This window comes from Nerophis ophidion, linkage group LG09, assembly GCF_033978795.1.
Source record: "Nerophis ophidion isolate RoL-2023_Sa linkage group LG09, RoL_Noph_v1.0, whole genome shotgun sequence".
Taxonomy (NCBI): Eukaryota; Metazoa; Chordata; class Actinopteri; order Syngnathiformes; family Syngnathidae; genus Nerophis; species Nerophis ophidion.
Window position 1 is genome coordinate 39,601,832 of NC_084619.1, and position 13,159 is coordinate 39,614,990.

A 13,159-nucleotide genomic window follows, 5' to 3' on the forward strand; every position below is an offset into this window, starting at 1 on the left:
ACATTTATTTCCCACCCCAGGACCTACAAGTGGCAACAGTTTCCGCTTTGCTCTCCATTAAACAATGAAACTCGCCACTGGCTGCACCACCTGGGCACATAAAACAAATCAGCACCATATTTTTTCACTTTTCCTTCTCGCTCTGTCTCTCTGTCTTTTCTCTGACGCTCGTTGTTATAAACCTACAAAGCATTCAAGCTATTCATTGGGGGACTCTTTTGTGGTTTTATATGAGAAGTATTATGCATTTGTCACTGTAATAAAATGTATACAACCGTGACTTGCGGTCTTCTGTAGATGCTTGTGCAAAATTAATTGTATCTGTGTCATCTGCATGCTATGTAAACTATTCCCATGGCTGACTGCATCTTCCTATAGCAACTATGCAAGCAGATCCAGGGTTAAAGTTGTGTCATACTGCTATTGTGCTCACTGTGAACCATTTTCCACAACTAATTGTGCATTTTGTTGCCCTTAAAGGGGAACATTATGACCAGACCTATGTAAGCGTCAATATACACCTTGATGTTGCAGATAAAAGACCATATGTTTTTTTAACCGATTTCCGTACTCTAAAAGGGTGAATTTGGCGATTTAAACGCCTTTCAATTGTTCGCTGTTGGAGCGATGACCTTTCACCCGTGACGTTACAATGGGAAGCAAGCCACCATTTTCTCAAACACATTACAAACACCGAGTCAAATCAGCTCTGTTATTTTCCGTTTTTTCGACTGTTTTCCGTACCTTGGAGACATCATGCCTCGTCGGTGTGTTGTCGAAGGGTGTAACAACACGATCAGGGACGGATTCAAGTTGTCTTACGTGGACTTCTGCCATTTCTGCCATGTTAGCATTGATTAGCATGCCGTGCTAATCGATGCTAACATGGCAGAAATGGCACGAATGCTTGGATATCCTGCGACACTCAAAGCAGATGCATTTCCAACGATAAAGTCAACGAAATCACAAAGGTGAGTTTTGTTGATGTTATTGACTTATGTGCTAATCAGACATATTTGGTCACGGCATGACTGCCAGCTAATCGATGCTAACATGCTATTTAGGCTAGCTGTATGTACATTTGTAGCTATATTTGCATCCAGCCTTTCCCTCCACCCACATTTAATGCCAAACAAACACTTACCAGTCGATGGATTTAAGTTGCTTCAGTGGTCAAAAGATGCAATCGTTGGTTAGAAGGCGATCGCCGAATTGCTTCAATTGCTATTCGCTCAATAGCTTCAGTTTCTTCTTCAATTTCGTTTTCGCTATCTGCCTCCACACTCCAACCATCTGTTTCAATACATGTGTAATCTGTTGAATCGCTTTGGCCGCTAAAATCCGAGTCAAAATCCGAGCTAATGTCGCTATATCTTGCTGTTCTATCCGCCATGTTTGCTTGTATTGGCATCACGCAGTGACGTCACAGAAAAATGCAGGGGTGGATTTACAGATAGAGAAAATCAGGCACTTTAAAGCCTTTTTTCGGGATATTCCATGATGGGTACAATTTTGAAAAAAAACTTTGAAAAATAAAATAAGCCACTGGGAACTGATTTTTATTGGTTTTAACCCTTCTGACATTGTGATCATGTTCCCCTTCAAAGGGAAACTGCACTTTTTCTTTGGGCAATTTTGCTTATCGTTCACAAGCATTATGAAAGACATGATGTATATATATATATATATATACATATATATATATATATTTTTTTTTTTAATACATTCTAACTCGTAAATAAACATATATAAAAGTACACTGACGGTGGAGCCAATGTGTGGCCCTATATTCCGCACATAAAACCCAATAAATTACTCAAAATTTACATTTAGTGGCTTGAATATTAACCAAGTATCAGTGATATTGTAAATATAAGTGCTAACGCAGACAAACTCTTTATAGCGGCTCAGTCATCACGAGGTTGTGTGCCATTGTGGAATCCTTACTTGTCAATCAATCAATCAATCAAAGTTGATTTGTATAGCCCTAAATCACGAGTATCTCAAAGGGCTGCACAAGCCACAATGAGATCCTTGGCTTAGATCCCACATCAGGGCAAGAAAAAACTCAACCCAATGGGATAACAATGAAAAACCATGGTGCAATGGACGTCGAGTGGATTTAGTTAATAGTGTGAGAGTCCAGTCCATAGTGGGACCAGCAGGGGATCATTTTGAATGGAGACAAGAAAGCAGCACAGAGATGTCCCTAACTGATGCACAGATGAGTGGTCCACCCTGGGTCCCGACTTTAGACAGCTAGCGCAGAATCAGTGGTCACCTAAAACCAATCAATCTTTATTCCAGATCATAAACTATGCCTCTCACCTCGATAGTAGAAAGATGGAGATGTATTTCGACATGTTGGTACACTCTTGGCCCTTTTCCACTGCAGGAACTTTTTAAGGAACTTTACCCTGGTAAATAAAGTTCCCCCTGGGTTTCCATCAAAAACTACCTGGATAGATTTAGTTCTTCATGAACTTTTCAAAGCTATCCTGAACCTTTCTGGGGGCGGTCGGTGCTGTCAAATGCTGATTGGTTACTTATTTTTTAAACACGTGACCGCCATTGCGGAGTATACCAAGACAACTTGGTTATTTCTAATCAATATCTAGTACAACAGACTTGACAATGAAGAGAAAAAACTATGAAAGGAACTTTCGACTTGTAGCAACTTTTGTGATGCATCCTTGTGCTGAGGAACGCTGATTAGCGGAACTCTCTTGCAGTGTTTTTACACAGCCATAGTTTTTGTTGTTTATTACTTTCAAAAACCTAATTTCGATACGCAAAGCTACAAGACGAGGACGGACTCTTTTAAACGTATTCACGGACGAGGATGTAGCCGGACTCGAAGCAATGACCTCAGCTGCGTACTACTCTGACTTTGTTGGATAGATGTGGAAGGAGGCAGTACACAGGTGGAATGAAGGTACATGGCACTAATTATTAACTAATTACTTTGTTACATGTTGTAAAAGTAGCCAGTGACACTTTATTTGTGTAATTAGTAGCCTCAACCCGAGTAAACAGAATGCTAAGGCTAACAAGCTAACGTTAAAGCCGGTGTGTTGACTTTGTCGGCGTGGGATAAACACTGACATTTATTATTTATATATTGTTATAAATATATGGCCCTTACTGACAGGACGACTTTCTGACTGTTGGACACTGCACACAAAAGCCTGACTTTATATGAACAATTTGGTACACTTTATTTTTTAAATCATATTGTTTTGTATTCCATTTACTTACTTTTAGTAAAATAACTTTGACCTAATATTGTCCGTTTATTTACATGGTATGAATGTAGAAATATACTAAAGCATTCCTCCATACGTCATCAGTCTGATTTGTATAAACAACCCTGAACTGAAAAATGCTGTTATGTTTCTACTGGGGAAGGAGACGGTACAGCACCGGGATGTCAAGTTCAATAGGTTTATTGAAGACTTGATGATTACGTGGAGTGTGTATGCTACTATGTGTCTGCATGAATGGCTATATGTTGAATTACCATATGTGAATACCGTGAGGGTTGTTGAGGTGCGTGTTGGATGAACAGCATCCAAATCCGGATGGGAACAAGCCAGAGGAAGTCCAAAGTCCTAAGGGGGTCAAAGGCAGGAGAGCGGGTCTAAAGTCCAAAACGAGGTTGAGGATCCGGGAAGGCAAAATGGGGCCAGGAAGGAAACAGCGGTGGTGACACGAGCACTGTGGGAAGAGCAGGAGAAACAGGGATCAGGGAAACAAAAGGGCACAAGGAAAATAGGCAACGAGCAAGATCAGTAGGTAGTCAGAGACACGCAGGTTACGAGGAGTAGTTTACGTTCCGAAATCGTTGAGTCAGCGTCGGCCATCTTTATACTGTTGCCTTTCATCAACATTAGGTGTGTCAGGCGTGGGATGTCGCCGGTTGCGGCGGAAAGTGGGCGCAGTCTGCTTGATGAGCGCGGGGGCATGTCTGGTGTTTCCAGCGGAGCCTCTGTGTGCTCCCGCAGTACAAATGCAGTGGAAACACAAACCACACAATTCTACAGGAACCCACAGATCCTAAACTTTTGGTGGAAAAGGACCTATTGACACCCAGTTTAGACTAGACAACACAAAAATCTTCTTATTCTAAATGGTAATATATTAACGTCCAAGCAGCCGGCATCCTGATGACAGCAGACCTTGTACAGTAAGTCATGTTTTAGTATTATTTTCAGGTCTCCCCATGTCTAGCATTAAAAGATTACAGTTGGTAAAAAATGCGGCTGCTAGACTTTTGACAAGAACAAGAAAGTTTGATCACATTACGCCTGTACTGGCTCACCTGCACTGGCTTCCTGTGCACTTAAGATGTGACTTCAAGGTTTTACTACTTACGTATAAAATACTACACGGTCTAGCTCCAGCCTATCTTGCCGATTGTATTGTACCATATGTCCCGGCAAGAAACCTGCATTCAAAGGACTCCGGCTTATTAGTGATTCCCAAAGCCCCAAAAAAGTCTGCGGGCTATAGAGCGTTTTCCATTCGGGCTCCAGTACTCTGGAATGCTCTCCCGGTAACAGTTTGAGATGCTAACTCAGTAGAAGCATTTAAGTCTCACCTTAAAACTCATTTGTATACTCTAGCCTTTAGATAGACTCCCTTTTTAGACCAGTTGATAAGCCGTTTCTTTTCTTTCTCTCCTATGTCCCACTCTCCCTTGTGGAGGGGGTCCGATCCGATGGCCATGGATGAAGTACTGGCTGTCCAGAGTCGGGACCCAGGATGAACCGCTTGTCCAGAATTGGGACCCAGGATGGAACGCTTGTCCAGAGTCGGGACCCAGGATGGACCGCTCGCCTGTGTATCGGCTTGGACATCTCTGCGCTGCTGATCCGCCTCCGCTTGGGACGGTTTCCTGCTGGCTCCGCTGTGGACAGGACTCTCGCTGCTGTGTTGGATCCGCTTTGGACTGGAGTGTCGCGGCTGTGTTGGATCCACTATGGATTGAACTTTCACAGTATCATGTTAGACCCGCTCGACATCCATTGCTTTCGGTCCCCTAGAGGGGGGGGGGGGATTGCCCACATATGTGGTCCTCTCCAAGGTTTCTCATAGTCATCATGGTCGACGTCCCACTGGGTGTGAGTTTTCCTTGCCCTTATGTGGGCCTACCGATGATGTTGTAGTGGTTTGTGTTGTGGTTTGTGCAGCCCTTTGAGACACCAGTGATTTAGGGCTATATAAATGAACATTGATTGATTGATTATGTTTGTTGGCTCTCAAAGTCTGCAGTGAGTAGTAATTAGTGATGTTAAAACAAAAGCGAATGTTGTCATAAGTTTTTTAATTTACTGGTAATATATGTTTAATGCGTATGTTTAAAATGAGCAAAATACGTTAATATTAAATGTGTATTATAAATAACATTATGAGTACATCATGTATATAAAACCTTAATGGAGGTGTTTGGATGTTTTTAAGGGCTTTTTAGGCAGAATAGAGCGGCTTTCATAAGCTCCATTGTAAGCAGACATTTGATCGCAATTATTTACTATTTAGAATGCATTAAAAAATATCCATTAGTCATTTCTTTCATATTGATTGTGATAGGTAGAATTCCAATAATTAGTGCAGCTCCCCTTTACGTTGACAATATTTTATCCCCCATGACAAAAGTAACATTTCATTGTTATGTACATTTATATGAAGAAAGAATGAGGGTCAAAGGAAAAATCTTATTTTCCTTTAAAGACGCAATGAAGCTATGAAGTGTGTTTTATTCGATTGCTCCATTCATTGGTAGATAATTAAAATGAACAATAGCTGCAGCCCTAATGTATGTGTGGCTCAGATGATAGAGTGGCCATGCCAGCAACTTGAGGGTTTCCAGGTTCGATTTCAGCGTGCGGCCTCATATTTATTTACTAGCAAGCTGGTCTCGCTTTGTTCTACATTTTTAATTCTAAGAGAGACAAAACTCAAATACAATTTGAAAATCCAAGAACATATTTTAAAGACTTGGTCTTCACTTGTTTGAATAAATTAATTTATTTCTTTACTTCGCTTCTTATAACTTTCAGAAAGACAATTTTACAGAAAAAATACAACTTTAAAAACGATTTTAGGATTTTTAAACACATATACCTTTTTACCTTTTAAGTTCCTTCCTCTTCTTTCCTGATAATTTAAATCAATGTTCAAGTATTTTTTTTTTTATTGTAAAGAATAATAACTATATTTTTAATTTAATTCTTCATTTTAGCTTCTGTTTTTTCAACGAAGAATATTTGTGAAATATTTCTTCAAACTTAATATAATTAAAATTCCCAAAAATTATTTTGGCAAATCTAGAAAATCTTTAAAATCAAATCTAAATCTTATTTCAAAGTCTTTTGAATTTCTTTTAAAATGTTTGTTCTGGAAAATGTTGAAGAAATAATGATTTGTCTTTGTTAGAAACATAGCTTGGTCCAATTTGTTATATTTTTTAACAAAGTGCAGATTGGATTTTAACCTATTTAAAACATGTCATTAACATTCTAAAATGAATCTTAATCAGGAAAAATTATTAATGATGTTCCATCAATTCTTTTTAAAATTTTTTCAAAAAGATTCGAATTAGCTAGTTTTTCTCTTGAATTTTAAAGTCGATTTGAAGATAAACTATGTTTCAAAATTAAATTTTTATCATTTTCCTGTTTTCTTCTCTTTTAAACCGTTCAATTAAGTGTTTTTTTCATCATTTATTCTCTACAAAAAACTTTCTGTAAAAGGAAAAAAAATGTACGACTGAATGACAGACAGAAATATCCATTTTATAAATATATATATATATATATATATATATATATATATATATATATATATATATATATATATATATATATATTTATTAAAGGTAAATTGAGCAAATTGGCTATTTCTGGCAATTTATTTAAGTGTATCAAATTTATAACCCTTCGCATTAATCAGTACCCAAGAAGTAGCTCTTGGTTTCACAAAGGTTGGTGACCCCTGTGCTAGAGAATAGGAAATCACTGTCAACCCGTTTTTAACTGGGTCAGGTTCCATTGATTGTAACACAACTGTTGCTTTTAATCCTTCCTGTTAATAAATTAAAATGAAAAACATGTTGGCAAACAGAAACAGGCATACGTCAACCAACCCAGCATATGAAACCCTGCACAAGAAAAAGGTAGGCCAGGCTTGCATTGCCTTATCTCAGGTTTATGTCCTGTATTTGATCAGACATTGAAAAATTCTGCAAGTAATAGGTTTAAAGCAATTGGAATCATACAGAAAATACATTGACAATATTCATATATATTTACAATATGGATGGATGGACAAATGGATGGATTTACAACATATACAGTATATAAACTTTGAAAAGTCTTTCACGCGCACGCACAAACACAAACACACACATATATATATATATATATATATATATATATATATATTATATATATATATACAGAGAGAGAGAGAGAGACAAACATACATATACACACACATATACATGCACATACATATAAGATAGGATAGGATAGGGTAGGTCTTTATTGTCAAGTAAAACGAAACTTTGTTTTCAGCACAAACCCGTTCAAGATTAGACAAACAAACAGTGTACAGGGTTAGAGAACAAGAACGCTGATGAGTCGCCACAAGGCGCCCCGTAAAAGATGGGAAAAAGGTCAAACGCTGGGGAAGGATGAGTAAAAAAATACAATCTAGATTGGGCTCCTAAGGGGGCCCAGTCTGGAGTGGGAAAAAACCTCCATAGCAAAGCACATATACATATTACAATAGACATCTCGAGATATATATATATATATATATATATATATCAATCAATCAATCAATGTTTACTTATATAGCCCTAAATCACTAGTGTCTCAAAGGGCTGCACAAACCACTATGACATCCTCGGTAGGCCCACATAAGGGTAAGGAAAACTCACACCCAGTTGGACGTCGGTGACAATGATGACTATGAGAACCTTGGATATAACCTTATATATATATATACACACACACACACACACACACATGACAAGAAGCAGTCCATCTACAATTTTTTTTTGTTTTACAGCTGAAGGTGCGCTCATTGGAGAAAGGCTGCACTTACTCTTCTCAAGTTGTAAAAAATCCATACCTAAGAAGTTTCTTTCATTTTATTAACATATATATATATATATATATATATATATATATATATATATTATGTGAAAAAAATCAAGAGGATATCAAAACACATCAATTGAATTCGTTTTAATAAGCCCTTTAAATCTTCTAGCAGCTGAAACATTCCAAAAGAATGTTACTGAATAATATTTTTTTATTTGTGACCGTCCAAAATGTTGACACACACGTAAGACACGGGATTCTGGACTGTCTGAGCAGCGCGAGCACTGATCCTGCAGCCGTGTGTGAAACTGTCAGTTTGCGCGTCCTTCTCACACGTGCAAAATAAAATGCAAAATAGTGCTCGCAAAACGGTGAGGAGTGTTGATAGATCACATTTCACTTGCTAAATAATTATATTTGCATCTTTTTCCAGTTTTATGGCTGTTTAGGTGATTAGCATTTATTTTGCATAGTAAAATATTTATTAAAGACCGAGACACCAAATGAATCGCACGCCTTAGTCTGCTCACTTAACAGACGCAATCCACTCTGCACACCTTTAGTAGATCAGCTTTGCACTTGCAGTCAAGTTTGCATGTGTTTTAGTACATGTGTAAACCTTTAGAAAATCAGGCCCTTAGTCCTTTCCTAATAGCTACCCGTCTCTTTTTTTTTTTTCTAATATTAGTTTATCCAGCTAGTATTTTTCAAAAATTAGGAGAGAAGTATGGCCTTTAAATATTGTTTGCGAATATTTTTTATTGATTAATGTGCAAAAAAATTAAGAAATGTGGTTTCATTTCTTTTGGGCAAATGTACAGATCATTTTGGCACGCACGCACAGAGTCATTGAGACATAATAAATCAAAGTCAACAGATACTGCAGCCCACCAGTGCAGGAATGCAAGAGGTAAAAGGCTAATCCAACAGCAACGACATGTTGCGATTCAAGCTCAAGTCCCTTTCCCATGAGACCACCAAACGCTACACCAATCCTGCAATTAAATAGCAATAGTTCCTGAAAATGTGAAAAGTTGATTCAAGAAAGAGTAGACTTGGGCGATGAAAGAAATACCCTCCCTGCCTTTTCATTCTTTATCTCCACCCTGAGCTCAGTATGAATTTCAACTTCATTGTCCAAGTAAAAGTGAATGAAAGAAAGGTCGCATGAATGAGGCAGTTGGGGAGGGGAGAGGATGTGTTCCTTCATGTATTTGCATTCCAAATGTCTTGTCAATCGAACATATAAATGTTGCCATTGACTGACACTAAATTAACTTACCGTATTTTACACACTATAAGGCGCACCGGATTAGGATAGGATAGGATAGGTCTTTATTGTCATTGCACAAGTACAACAAAACTTTTTTTCACCACAAACCTGTTCAAGATTAGACAAACAAACAGTGTACAGGGTTACAGAACAAGAACGCTGATGAGTCGCCATAAGGCGCCCCGTAAAAGATGGGAAAAAGGTAAACGCTGGGGAAGGATGAGTAAAAAAATACAATCTAGACCGGGCTCCTAAAGGGGCCCAGTCTGGAGTGGGAAAAAACCTCCATAGCAAAGCACATATACATATTACAACATACATCTCGAAATATCTAGCAACAGAGGGAAGGTAGTTCAAGGTCATGGTGGTAGGCCGCAGCTCTTCAGGCGCTGACCATCCATTCCTCACCCCTACGGGATTTGCGTCGAGGGTGTGGGTTGGGGGGAGGAGGGGAGGGTGTATGTGTGGCGTATAATTTTGGGGATGTGTGTGTGTGTGTGTGTGTGTGTGTGTAAGCCCGCAGTCTGTCTCTGTTCCGCGGCCTTGATGTATTGTGCAGTCGCTAGTCCAAAGTCAACAACAACAGGTTTGTGTCCATGAGAGACAAGAAGGGAGTTTGTTGTGTCTTCATTGCAGTGACCTTCGGGAGAGTCTCGAAGCCAGGGAAACAATCCAAGTTAGAATGATTTTGTATGCGAGTGAAAATAAAATGTGCTTTTCACCCTAAATTGTCTGTGAATGGTCCTCAAAAACTGCGGGGTAGATAGTCCGATGTAATCCACAGTTCTTCCCGCATCCTCCAATCCTTTGTGGCAGCTTTGGGGTACTTTGAAGACTGCCAGCAACTTCCAATTTGTCGACAAACGCTTACTTCAATCAGCAGATGTCATGTTGTCATAATTCCGAATAGGTGGATATCTTCACGTCCTCGACAGAAAAGGGTCGCCAGGCACGCGGCACTCCTTCTTCTCCCAAGAGTCCGTTGTGTGTCCAGCAACAACCGCTTTGTCACGACAGCAGGTTCCCCCAAACCCAAGATCTTGTCAATTTTGTTGAGGCCAGTTAAATAGTTCCAATGTTTAGATTTGGAGAGCAGTTCAAAAAGAGGCAACAAGAAAGTTAAGACAAGACAAAACAAAGAAGCAAGCAGGAGAGATAAGGGAGAGGAAAGGGGAGCGTCCAACCTCGGTGAGTGCCATAGAAAAGACGCTACAGTAGAGGCTGGGGTTACGTTATGCATCCCGTAGTTGCGAGACCTGTTGTGGCTTAATATTGGTCCATATATAAGGTGCACCGGATTATAAGGCGCACTGTCAGCTTTTGAGAAAATTGGAGGTTTTTAGGCGCGCCTTATAGTGCAGAAAATACGGTACATGTTTTTTTTTTTACTTTTTTCAACAACAGTCCTTTGAATCAGTGTTTTTCAACCACTGTGCCGTGCCGTGAGATACAGTCTGGTGTGCCGTGGGAGATTATGTAATTTCACCTAATTGGGTTAAAACAATTTTTTGCAAACCACTAATTATAATCGGCAAATAATGTGACGTTGTTGAGTGTCGGTGCTGTGTAGAGTAGTAACCCTGTTATACTCTTCCATATCAGTAGGTGGCAGAAGGTAGCTAATTGCTTTGTAGATGTTGGGAACATGGTTTGTCATGATCTCAATGTGCGGGAGGCAGGGTGCAGGTAAAAAGGTATATACGCTGAAACCAAAAATTAAGAAAAATCAGTGAAGCTTAGGGATGTCTGCAAAACGAAACTAAAACTGAACTTGCTGCAAAGTAAACGAAAAACCGAATGCTGGACGACAGCACATACTTACGGCGCGTGATGCAGACGGCGTCCACAGAGTACATCCGTACATGACAATCGGCAATCTCCCCACAAAGAAGGATAGCGTACGCACATCTTAAATATTCTTGATTGCGAAAACAAAGCAGGTGCAAATAACTACCACAAGAAAATACCAGCAAAACAAGAAAAGCCAACCAAATAGGAGCACAACACAAGAACTAAAGCACGACACACAGGAAAATCTCAAAAACATCAAAATTTGTCACAACGTGATGTGACAGGTTGTGACAGTACTTTGAGACATGAGTTACAGTGAAGCATGGTTAGTTATTGTTTGAATTCATATCCAACAATTGCGAGAACCACTTTTTACCGTCAATATCGGCTACTGAGTTTCATTTTTCAAAGATTTCCGCTGGTTGTTTGCCTCGGGATTTTATCAATGGATAAAATGTACTTTGGGTCAGAAAAAGTTGAAAAACATTGCTTTAAGTTATTAACGCAGATATGATTTAAGCAAACAAAAATCAAACGAAAATGATGCCTTGTATGATCTTTTTGGTATTGTCGTTTGTGCAGTGTAACTGGATAATGTAAAAACAAGTTTCTCTTTTCCACTGCACAAGATCATATGTGTTATATCAACCTCCCCGACTCTGTTAACCCGGTGACCTCATAACTCGACAAAGGCAGACGGCTGTACGGGCAGTATCATGCTCGGATCCTCCAGGGTCAAAAAGGGCATCGCTCTGATCTCTGACCCCAAAACGAGGCCCCATAGTCAAAGGAAATCCCTCAGGCCTGAGGTGGATAATAGGATGTCCAGGAAAGACATGGATTGTCTGTGGGTGTGTATTGCCTGACTTTTGTGTTACAGAGTTCAAGAACCTCCCAACACAAGCACAGACACTCTCACAAGAAGGTCTGTGAGGTTAATTACAGTTATACACGAACGAGGAGGGGTCACCTTTGTCACAAGAATGAGGGAAACTGCAGAAACTCTATATGTAGTGAAAGGTGTGTGTGTGTGTGTGTGTGTGTGTGTGTGCGCACATGTGCATGCATTGTGTGTTTGGTTGTTATGTCTAGGACTGAAGAGCTTCTATGACCTCCCTGGACATCTTCAAGCCTGTTAGAAAACACACACACACGCACGCATGCACACACACACACACACACACATACACACATTGACATTCTTATATTTGTTACCTTCCTGAGACCTCTGAAAAATGCCTACCTCTTTAGGACCACTCTTTCCAGATCTATAAAGATTTGTGTTTACAACATTAATAATATATACAAACTATTTAAATATAAACAAGGTAAACTCTTAGTAATTTCTATTTTATTTTTTTTTGTAATTTGTTTTTAATCTTCATTATTTACTTCAAGTTATTACAGTATGTCCCTGTATACATACCGTATTTTTCGGAGTATAAGTCGCACCGGCCGAAAATGCATAATAAAGAAGAAAAAAACATAAATATGTCGCACTGCAGTATAAATCGCATATTGGGGGGAAATTTATTTGATAAAATCCAACACCAAGAATAGACATTTGAAAGGCAATTTAAAATAAATAAAGAATAGTGAACAACAGGCTGAATAATTGTACTTATATGACGCATAAATAACCAACTGAGAAGGTGCCGGGTATGTTAACGTAACATATTATTGTAAGAGTCATTCAAATAACTATAACATATAGAACATGCAATACGTTTACCAAACAATCTGTCACTCCTAATCGATAAATCCGATGAAATCTTCTTCCTCGATGTCGCTTCTAAACAACTCTGCCAACTCCAAAGGTATGCGCCGCTTCCTTTTGTCGTTTTCTGCTGCATATTTCACTACGTCCAGCTTGTAATCTGCAGTACATGATTTCCTTTTCGGTGCCATTTTTGTTCAGCCCTTCTCAGTTTTTATAAGTTACCGCCAGTGATTAAATTATTTATTTTAACAGCTATGGCAGTAG